The sequence below is a fragment of the Notechis scutatus genome, chromosome Z (genome assembly GCF_049901735.1).
Source record: "Notechis scutatus isolate UNSWTSFEM ecotype Mainland chromosome Z, rNotScu1.2, whole genome shotgun sequence".
NCBI lineage: Eukaryota > Metazoa > Chordata > Lepidosauria > Squamata > Elapidae > Notechis > Notechis scutatus.
The window spans coordinates 116,190,384-116,202,254 of record NC_142025.1 but is presented as its reverse complement, the minus strand read 5'-3'; the positions used below and the strand labels follow the sequence as shown (position 1 = coordinate 116,202,254).

Sequence of the window (11,871 nt, the reverse complement as noted above, 5' to 3'; positions counted from 1 at the left end):
TTATATACCATTCATATCTTATTAACCATTCTATATTTTCTATATGACTTCTCCCTTCTTTTCACTCTCTTAATTATAATTTGTTTATTTCATCTTATTTCAAAATCATTATGTTTGTATCTTTTGTCTGTTCTTTTCCAATCATCTATTTATCTCTTCTCTTTAGCAAAGAATTTCCCCTGTAATCACTTTTAAGGTATGACGCCTTTCCCTAAAGTAACACTTAAAATAATACATAATTTCTATCCTGATTCTGCTTAGTACATTCTACATGTTGCATTTTGGGAAAAAAAAGAATAATAAACTTATAATATAGTTAAGTATATAATTTCTATTCTAATTCTAATTCTAATTCTATATAACTAAGCATTAATCATTCTACACATTCTCTTTAATATTTTATTAAATATTGAAATCTATCATTATAAAACATTTTAATATTTTAATATTTTGTTAAATCTTATAGTATTCCAATAGACTATTTCAAATGCAAATACTACAATACTATCTTATGTACTCTTGCAGAATCTTTCTTAAATTATACACTATTCTTTATCCTTTATCTATAAAAAAAGATATCTTGTTTCAGACCGTGGCTTTTTTTCCCTTTTCCCCTCCCTTTCTTCTCCAGTCTGATCCTTTTGCCCCCTCTTCTAACCTCCACCTTTTTTAGCTTCCCTCTCTGTTGTAATTCTCTTTTCAATTGCTTTCTAACATTGTACCTTTTTTTCACCTTATTTTTCTTTTTCTTGGTTGTTTTATTGAATCTTAAATTCTCATTTTTACTTCCTCCTTCCTATTTTCTTTCTTAATCAAACTTTTTGTCCATTAAAAATGGCTTCCTTTTCTTCTTCTTCTTCTTCTTCTCTTCTTCGTCAAGTATTTGCTGGTACGTAGAAACCGCCATTTCTAAAAAGTGGAAGACAGCTCCCAATGAATTCTTGCCACTTTGTTCTCTTAATTATTCATATTCCATTTTTAGTTGATCCACAGATGGTGCCATTGTAAATTTTTAAGAACAACCCAGATGTTTTTAGTCTTAAAATAATTTGCAAATGTCAAAGTTATCAAACAATCCAAACAGCCAGAGATTATTTCCTCTTCTTCTCTTTGCAACTTTTCCTCCTGGGGCAAAATCCCAAATATATTTTAAAACCGTATTGCAATTAGTTGTTGGTCTTATAATCTTCAAAGCGTCTCCTCCAGTCAGTTTTTAAAGATTTTTTTTAGTCCTCTCCTTCCCACTTATAACAAAGAGCTTGTTTTTATCTTAAAGAAGCAGTTTTTCTGTGCTCATTTGCTTTCTCCGTAAGGAAGGGGACTGAACTTTCCTTCAGCACTTTCGCCACTGTAACAATCTTTTGGAAACAAATGTATCAATCCACAAGTCAGGTTTCCAGGGTGTTTTAAAAGTAACTTAATGTCCCGGTTCAGCCAAGAAAACTTCTCCTTCTAAAAAACTTCCTCCTGCACAGTCTTATCCAGTTGAAGATTCCTTTGTGGCTGCCATTTCTGACAGCCGCTCCACCGCCTCAGGAAAAAGGAGTCTAGCCAGCTGGGGAAGGGGGGTGCAATATCCCCAGACCCTTGCCCGGATCTCCTGTCTTCCGTTGCCTCTTTGGGGCAGCGACAACCCCCAAATCCAGTTGTATCGGGGGTACCTCAGCGGCGAGCGCAGCAAGGACCCGCAGAGAAGTGGATTCCTGCCGCCGCCGAAGCCTTGCAACCGGAAGTTCTCAATGAGTAGTCCTTAATGGGTCTACGTCTACATGGAGGGAGGTAAGCAGTGGGGTACCTAAAGGTTCTGCCTTAGGTCCAGTACTCTTCAATATCTTCATAAACAACCTAGATGAGGGAATAGAAGGGGAATTTATCAAATTTGCAGATTATACTAAGCTGACAGGAATAGCTAATACCATAAAAGATTTGAACGCTAGGCCCTATATAACAAAATGAAATTCAATGTAGAAAAGTAAAATTTTACACTTGGGCAAAAAAAGTGAAAAGTACACATATAGACTGGGTGAAACCAGGCTTAATAGCAGTAATTGTGAAAGGGATCTTGGAATCCTAGTGTACAACAGCTAAATATGAGCCAGCAGTGTGCAGCAGCAGCCAAAAAAGCCAATGCAATCCAAAGCGGCATTAATAGAGGGATACAATCAAGATCAGATAAGGTACTAATACCATTTTATAAAGCCTTAGTAATACCATGCCTAGAATACTGCATCCAGTTTTGGTCACCACACACCACAAACAGAAATGGTGCAGAGTCTCCTGCTTGGACAGGGGTTTGGACTAGATGACCTACAAGGTCCCTTCCAACTCCATTAATCTTTATTATTTACAATATTGATAGTGATATTCAGTATCATGAGATATCTCTGCCTTATCAGATATAAGTGATCCCCTTTAACATTTTTCTCATCTGAGAGAATTCAGGAAATCTATGAATTATGAAAAGTTAATGGCAGAGGTGGGATTCAGCATTATTTTTTGTGTAGTTCAGAAAACCGGCTGATCCCACCATTGGCTGGCCCCACCCACTCTGCCCACCCCTCCCCTCCCAGCCACTCCTTATCTCACCTCGTCTACTCATCTAGAGTCCTGCCTGTGGCCCAACTGCTCTCTGACTGCTTGCCTGCCTTTGCCACTCACCCAGACCACGCAGCACCCATGGCCCTGGACTGCCTTTACTACTTACCTGGACAACCTGGAGGCTGGTGAGCAGGCGAGGAGCCAGAGAGCAGATGGGCTGCAGACACCATGGGGTAGGCCAGGGGCAAAGGCAGGCAAGTGGATGAGGAGCCAGGGAGAAGCTGGGCTGTGGGCACCTACCAAATGTCGGCCACAGTTCAGCTACTCTCCGCTCCTTTCCCACTTGCCTGCCTTCACCACTCTCCCAGACCACCCATAGCTCATGGCTCAGCTGCTCTCTGTCTCCTCACCTGCTTGCTGCCTTCACCCCTGACCTACCATGCAGTGCCTGTGGCCCAGCTGCTCCTGCACCTCACATGCTTGCCTGCAATGAAATTTCATTTTAATGTATGCCTATTAGTGTACTGTCAACTTGTAAAGCATTCCTGGCCTGCTCTCAAGTTGCCATTGGCAGGAGTGGGGAAACTGATGGAGCAACACAGCAGCCACAACTAGAAGTACATTCCACGCATACCTTCTTCAAGGTTGTATCCCAGGCTACCGGGACCAATCGGAGAGGCTGTAGAAATCATGCATGATTTCTACAGCCCACAAAAGTGCTCCATTGCAGAATGTGATTTATGACACAACCTGGGGGGAGGGGGGAAATAGGTTCATAGGCAGGCTGTAAATTACATCAAGCAGAGCTGACTTCATTTGGATATGTGCCGACATGTTGCTCCTAATAAATAACTGGATTTCTTTTGAAACTTGGCTCGAGGCTCGTGGTTTAATTAGGGCAGATCTGACACTGTGGTTTCTTCCCCAAACCCTAAAAACTTTAACCTTAGACTGTCTACTATTGACCTCACCCCTTTCCTAAGAGGTCTGTAGGGGGTGTGCATAAGCGCACCAATGTGCCTACCATCTCTGTCCTATTGTTTCTTTCATTTTTTTTATTTTTTTTATATGTATCCATGTATTCATAACTATGTTTTTACTTATACCAATTATTTTGTAAGCAATTGACAAAAATAAATAAATAAATAAGCAATGTGTTTAATGAATTTATTTATTGACATAGTATTGTGTTTTGTTTTGTTTTTAATTTTGTTGATCGTTGGATATTATGAATCCCCCAGAGTTTCCCTTGGGAGAAAGTATACCTAAGCACAGACCTGAATAAACACATAAACAAACCTCTTTGCAGGTCATCCGAAGCTTTCTAGTATTGCTGAGATAACTTGAAATAACAATGGAAAAGCAAGAAGGAAAATCTAGAGTAAAGGAAGAAAAAGGAAGAAAATATAGAGGCAGACTGATCTTTTTTTAGAACCTAAGAGGGCCATGGCTAAATCAGAACATATGAAGCAATGGTGGGATTCAAATTTTTTTGTTCTGTGGGTGTGGATTGGTGGACTTGGCATGGCTTGTGGGTGTGGCTTGGTGGGCATGGCAGGAGAAGGATACTATAAAATCTCCATCCCCTCCCCACCCTACTAACCTGCTTTCCAGTTCTGTTGTCCTGTGCAGGGCAACAGAAAAAGACCCAGCTGATCAGTTGGGACTTGTGAGGCAGAGAATAGATGGGGGTGGGGCTAGTTCGAGGTGGTATTCTGAACTACTCAAAGTTTCTGCTACTCCAAACTACTCTAAATTTCCACTGCCAGTTCTCCAGAACTGATCAGAACCTGCTGAATACCACCTCTGATATGAAGATTTTCACAGTAATAGAATGGGACAATTCACCACTACTGACTCATTCTGGCCAACTTCCTGCAGCTGATTCACCCCAGCCAACTTGCCATGGGAAAATTCAGCTTGGCCATCTTGCCATAGAGCAACTCACTGCTGGACAATAACTCAAGAAAGGGACAAGAGATTTTCAAGGGCCTTGTCTTGCTTTAGGTCCTCAAGTTAGAAACATTGAGCCTGGGGTAAGCCAGAGGTAATTCTCTTGAGTTGTCCCACGGCAAGTAGGTCAGGGTGAGTTGTCCTGTGGTGAGTTGGGTGGGGCAACTTGCTTCCCAACACTAGGTATATTTTCTGAATAGCTAACTGCCAATGAAACAACAGAATACAAAGACGAAGCACAATATGAGAAAGAAGACATGAGAAAGAAGGAAAGGAAGGAAGGAGGGCTGGAGGGAGGGAGGCTTTTTCCAGATTCTTCGAAAATGCAAGCTTACCTTGCTTTCTAAGATCTCCTTTATAGCCCACTGATTTATGGAAATATCACCAGGTGTTCTCCCTTAAAAGCAAAACTCTATGTTTGAGTGTCGCATATTCTTCAATGCACCGGATTGGAGGAAATTTGTTTAAGGAACCATTATGAATTACTGGCTAATTTTTCTTTTTTCTGATAGCCATGCCAAAATGTGAGTACACAATTTTACAGAAAGCAACAATATTATTTCTTTTTTCAACATATGAAAATTCTAATTTTTATTTCGCTTTCTTCTCTAGGGTCCCTTGCTGAGGTTCAACTTGTATCATCGGGGCCTGGAACTATAAGACCAGGACAAAATCTCAATTTGCTGAGTAAAGTTACTGGTGCCTCTATCACTATTAGTAGCTATGTTTGGAATTGGGTCCGTCAGCCTCCAGGGAAAGGCTTAGAATGGATTGCCAGAATCTTCCCCCATAATGGGAGAAAATGGTACTCATCTTCTTTTCAAAGGTGCACTGCCACTGTCTGAAATGTTGTAGGGTCTCCTGCTTGAGGAGAAGGTTGGACTAGAAGACCTCCAAGGTCCCTTCCAACTCTCTCATGCTGTTATGCTATTAAATCCAGCTGAAGCAGATCATGACAGAACAAATTGTATCCAAAAGATCCAACTTACTACATTGGTGGGATTCAAATTTCTTAACAACTGGTTTTGTGGGTGTGGCCTTATTTGTGGGTGTGGCTTGGGGGACATGTGACCGGCTGGGCATGGCTTGTATGTATATATTATAAATATTTATGTAAATATTGATTTTTTTTAATAAAAAAAGAGAAACGTGTTTATGGACTTAATCCTTAAGTGCTTTGGTTTTATTGTATTGTGAACAGTTGCTGGGGTGCATCCACGGTTTCGTTGTACTTGTAAAATGACAATAAAGTTGTTGTTGTTTTTGTTGTTGTTGTTGTTGTTGTTGTTGTTGTTCTTCTTCTTCTTCTTCTTCTTCTTCTTCTTCTTCTTCTTCTTCTTCTTCTTCTTCTTCTTCTTCTTCTTCTTCTTCTTCTTCTTCTTCTTCTTCTTCTTCTTCTTCTTCTTCTTCTTCTTCTTGCATTGAATCGGAGGAAATTTGTTTAAGGAACCATTATGAATTACTGGCTGTTTTTCTTTTTTCTGATTCTGCTTTGACTAGTACCGTGACCACTTCCTTTCAATAAAGAATTCCTTTTGGAGCACTTAGCTTTCAGAAGTTCATTATTTTCAGTTGAAGGGGAGAAGTCCAGTGCTTACACATTCATTCATTTTTCTTTCTTTTTTCTTTCTTTCACTTCCTTCCTTACTTACTTCCTTCTCTCACTCTTCCCTTATTTCTGGTATCAGATTTCCCATTACTCCTGTTGCAAACACCAGAGATCAGTACTGAAAATCAAAATAAAATGTTCTAGGTATCTCACAAATAGAACAGATAAAGGCGGAAAGAGACAATGCAGCCTAATCTCTATTTCAAATTTCTCTCTTCCGATCATCAGGTTAAGGGTAGAAGCCAGAGCCTTGATTTACTGATTGAAAAAGGCCGAAAACACTCTCTCTTCATTTATAGTTCAGAAGAGATTTCCTGTAGGGGGCACCAAAGTGCTGCAAATCAGAAATACAGATACAGGTTGAGACCAAGCAATGATATTGGTAATTATGAACAGCAGAATATTTCTAAGACAAATGCAATCTAGGGGGCAACCTCCACGCCCCTGATTAAAGGCCTAAAGACAAAAACACATGAAGAACATTTGCAGGAATTGGGTCTAGAGAAAAGAAAGACTAGATGTGACATGATAGCACTATTCCAGTCTTTGAGGGGCTACCACAAAGAAGAAACGGTGAAACTTACATTTTCCAAAGCACCAAAGGATGGAAACAATGGTTGGAAATTAATCAAGAAGACAAGCAACTGGAACTAAGGAGAAACTTCCTATCAGAGAGGACAATTAACCAATGGAACGTCCGTGGAGATTTTCAGTCATCCAGGTCATGGTTGTTCCAAAAGTGCTTTTTCAAGAGGCCACCGGACTTTCTGGTTTTTCTTTGAACACATTTCAAGCTGAAGGAGCTTCTTAGATGAGAAGCAAAACCTCTTCAAAGAAAATCCAGAAAATCCAGTTCCCTCTTGAAAAAGCCCCTTTGGGATAATCAGTGGAACAGCTTGCCTTCAGAAGTTGTAGGTGCTTCATCACTGAAGGTTTTTAAGAAAACACTGGACAGCCACCTATCTGAGATGGTATAAAGTCTCCTGCTTGAGCAAAGGGTTGGACTAGAAGACCTCCAAGGTCCCTTGCAGCTCTACTCTAATTGATTGATTGGTCTCTTTTTTTGGTTCAATTTAAATTTCATTCTGTTTATCTGCTATTTCTCTTTTACTCCTCTCACCCCAAACCTCTTTTTTCCAGCAATCCCCAAACTAAAATTTTCAATTATTTTTCATATTCATTGCTTAACTAAAAAAGGCAGAATATTATTAAGTAGAACTCTGGGGAATTATGGAAACAATGGCAAATCGAATAACTTGATGGGCTTTAGTAGTCAGGAGACCAGAATTGTTGCAGCTATTAATAATAGTTATTATTACCATCATCTGTGAACTATCCTCAAATATCACAATTCGATTCTTACTATGTTACAGAGCACCCGATTATGACATCGAACATGTAAACAAGCTAAATACATTACTAACATGGGCTGCATCCTGCCCATACCCTTTTATCCTTCTTGGTGATTTCAATCTACCTCATATTAACTGGACCCTAAATGATTGTACAACTGAAATCATACACACAACCTTCTACAATGCTATTACAAATCTGGGACTGGAACAACTAGTAATCAACAACACTAGACTAAACAACTGCCTCGATCTCATCTTCTGCAACAGTTTGAACCTAATTTACGGAATACAAACTAAAGAACCCTTTTCCAGTAGTGACCACAATATGATCGACTTTTGTCTCAACATACATCCACACAAAAATCACCACAATGATGTAATCCCCTATTGTAACTTCAAAAAGGCAACTATGATCTTATAGACAACGATCTCTCATCCCTTGATTGGCAATCTCTATTCACTGGATGCAATACCGTTGAAGACCATTATAACATATTTTTACTTGAAGTCAAAAGAGTCATCAAACTATATGTTCCAACAACAACTCCCAAAACAAAACAAAAAAGCAGATTACCCATATCAATAAGTAAACTTCAATCCAAAAAGAGATCACTCTGGCAGAAAAACAAATCTGGTCACGTTGCCAATTTCAAAAACCGATACAAAAATTTATGCCACCAGATAAAGACTGAATGCACCAATTATCACATTAAACAAGAGGAAAACCTTCTAAGCACCAATTCCACCCGAGCTTTTTACAATTTTGTAAACAACAAACTAAAAGACTCAAGGTCCATCCCTCCCTTGATAGGACCTGATGGTAAAGACTGCAACGACGACACCATTAAAGCCAACATCTTTAACACATTCTTCGCTCAGTATTTGTAAACAGCAATGGATCATGCCCAGTATTTCCTAGCCGTACCACAGATAACAACAATGATCTAATACATATCGATTTCACAGAAGACAATGTCGAAAAATCACTACGCAATCTAAAACCATCTCTATCTATTGGACCGGATGGAATATGTGCCTACTTCTTAAGAAAGCTATCCACTGCCATAGCCAAACCTCTAAGCATAATCTTTGAAAAATCTTTCAGGACCAGCTCCTTGCCTAACCTATGGTCACAAGCCACAGTCATCCCCATCTTCAAAAAGGGAGACCCAAGCCTAGTTGAAAATTACAGGCCAATCTCCTTATGCTGCGTCACCTGTAAAGTCATGGAATCAATTATTAACCAATCCATCATCCTCCACTTAGAGTCAAACAACCTACTCTCCAATAAACAATTTGGTTTCAGAAAAAACTATCCTGTAATCTGCAACTCATACACTGCAAAAACATATGGACGACACAACTCGACCAGGGCAAAGCAATTGACGCAATCTACATAGACTTCTGTAAAGCCTTTGATTCAGTGGTACACGACAAACTACTCCTAAAAATAAAATCCTATGGTATCTCTGGACAACTGAATAACTGGATAGAAGCATTCCTGTCAAACAGACAACAAATGGTCAAAATCGAGCGTTCTATCAAATCCAGTACCTGTCAATAGTGGTGTCCCCCAGGGCAGTGTTCTAGGACCAACTCTCTTCATACTCTACATAAACGACCTCTGTGATCATATTAAGAGCAATTGCGTTCTCTTCGCTGATGATGTAAAGCTGTTCAATACCACAGACAATACTGCTACCTTACAAAAAGACCTTGACTATGTATCTGAATGGTCAAACAAATGGCAACTCCAAATCTCAACAAATAAATGCTCTGTCTTACATATTGGCAAAAAAATCAGAAAATAAAATACAAGCTGAATAGTCAAGATCTTGTTGATGACCCAAGCTCTGTAAAGGACCTTGGAATACTCACCTCTAATGATCTAAGTGCTAGAGCCCACTGCAACTACATAGCCAAAAAGGCATTAAGAGTTGTTAACCTAATCCTACGTAGTTTTTCTCTGGTAATATCACACTACTAACCAGAGCATACAAAACATTTGCTAGACCAATACTTGAATACAGTTCATCAGTCTGGAACCCTCATTACGTATCTGATATTAGCACAATTGAGAAAGTCCAGAAATATTTCACAAGAAGAGTTCTCCACTCTTCTACTCGTTGTAGAATACCTTATGCCACCAGACTTGAAATTCTAAAACTAGAAAACCTTGAATTACGCCGTCTTCGGTCTGACCTAAGCATGGTATATAAAATCATACATTGCAATGTCCTACCTGTCAATGAATACTTCAGCTTCAACCATAACAACACAAGAGCACACAATAGATACAAACTCAAAGTAAACCGTACCAAACTTGATTGCAGGAAATACGACTTCAGCAATAGAGTGGTCAATGTCTGGAATACTCTACCCGACTCTATAGTCTCTTCCCCAAACCCCAAAAACTTTAACCTTAGACTGTCTACTATTGACCTCACCCCTTTCCTAAGAGGTCTGTAGGGGCGTGCATAAGCGCACCATCGTGCCTACCGTCCCTGTCCTATTGTTTCTCTTATTCTTTTATTTTTCTTATATGTACCCATTTCATGTATTCACAACTATGTATACACTTATACTTATTATCTTGTAAACAATTGGCAAATCAAATAAATAAATAAATAAATAGTGGTAGAATCTATCCATAATACTTCTTGAGATCTTTGTAAGATTCTTTTTTTTTGAAATCATTGTTCCTCAACTTAGAACTGAGGAAATTGCTGTGCTGCTGTGAATAAATAAAGGACACCAGTAGTACAGTTAATAAATATAGCCAAGCTATCATTAAATAGACATAAAGTAAATTTTGGGATATCTGAGGAAACTGGTTACATGTCATGTGCAAAGAGAGTGAAATATCAGGAGTAACAGCATCCTACAACTTCCCATCTGTATGCCTATACTAGGTATTTTTTCTGAATTCTGAAGTGCCAATGAAACAGCTGGATTCAAACAGGAAGTCCAATATGGGAAATAGGATTCTTTTTTCTCTGACAAGGTATGATGAAAGATGGTGAAAGATGGTGAAAATCTTAGTTTTCTAACAGGCATTCGGGCTGGGTTGTGAATATAGAGAGGGAGGGAGGAAAGAAGGAAGGGAGGAAGGAAAACAATGGCCTTTATCTATATCTTAGGCAAGGGGGATAATATAGAAAATCAATCAATCAATCAATCAATAGTATTGATAAATTTTCCCAAAGATCTGGATGGGGCTGACATAAGACTGAAAATCTGTCCTGTGCTACAAGTATGAGAAATAGTTTTGTGTTGTAATCTGAAGGAAGGAAGGAAGGAAGGAAGGAAGGAAAAATATGGACTTTATCTGTATCGTCTTATTGTATACAAACTCTCCACTGAACCTGGCTTTCTAGGAGCATCTTTATACCTCTCTAGGAATATGCAAATATCATAATGAAATATTCCTCTTTATAAGCAGGGTTCTCATTTTAGTTCTTTACATTTCTTTCAAGTTGTACATGTCAGACTGGAGGAAAAAGACTTTAAAAAGACACTATGAATTTCTTGCTGTTTTTCTTTTCTCTGATAGCCATGCCAAAATGTAAGAACCCAATTTTAGAGAAAGCAACTGTGATTTTTTTTTCCAGATGCTCGTGTGTCCTGATTGTTTTTTGTCTTTTATTTCTTTAGGGTCCCTTGCTGAGGTTCAACTTGTATCATCGGGGCCTGGAACTGTAAGACCAGGACAAAATCTCAATTTGGTCTGTAAAGTTACTGGTGTCTCCATCACTAGTAGTAGCTATGCTTGGAACTGGGTCCGTCAGCCTCCAGGGAAAGGCTTAGAATGGATTGCCAGAATCTTTCCCAATGATGGGAGAAAATGGTTTTCATCGTCTCTTCAAAGCCGCACCACCATTACTTCAGACAATCCCAAGAATGAATATTCTCTTCAGTTGAACTCCATGTCAGCTTCTGACACTGCCATGTATTATTGTGCTGGAGATGCACACTGACTGATTTTGCCTGATTTTCTGGGCAAAAACAGGAAACTGATTCTGACTCTGGGTTTTTTTTTTCTTCCATGAAAAAAAATCAACATTCTGACAAATAAAATCATTTGAATTTTTGGAGGAATATAACTCCAAGAACATCAAAACAATGAATTCATTGTAGAGTCTTAAATTCATCTTGAGGCTATGACATTCTACCCATTTGATCCATCTAACTGAATCCACTCCAGTTAATTGATATGAATTGTATAAAGCCAAACTGTAAATACAATGATGTTGATGGCATGGAAGCGAGATGCTATTTTTGCATGGGTAGAAATGGGGTAGTGTTTGGATCACAATGTCCTTAAACAAAATGAAAAGAATCAGAAGTGGTAGGAAAAGGAAGCTATCGGAGGTGTCCACAGTTATAATAGGAGTTGTTCACTATCTGGAAGTTCAC

At 38.9% G+C, this 11,871-nt stretch overlaps 2 long non-coding RNA genes across 2 annotated transcripts in view; both read left to right on the top strand.

Moving 5' to 3' along the window:
- The first annotated feature begins 4,939 nt into the window (after positions 1–4,939).
- LOC148129167 (uncharacterized) overlaps positions 4,940–11,871 on the top strand; it is a 7,174-nt gene continuing 242 nt past the window's right edge. The window contains exons 1-2 of the long non-coding RNA XR_015746068.1: positions 4,940–5,015; positions 5,104–5,317. This is a non-coding gene — a long non-coding RNA (uncharacterized LOC148129167). The remainder of the gene's footprint in view (positions 5,016–5,103; positions 5,318–11,871) is intronic.
- Positions 10,920–11,377, top strand: LOC113429369 (uncharacterized). The gene is made up of 2 exons (XR_015745608.1): positions 10,920–11,020; positions 11,110–11,377. It is a non-coding gene; the product is annotated as an uncharacterized LOC113429369 (long non-coding RNA).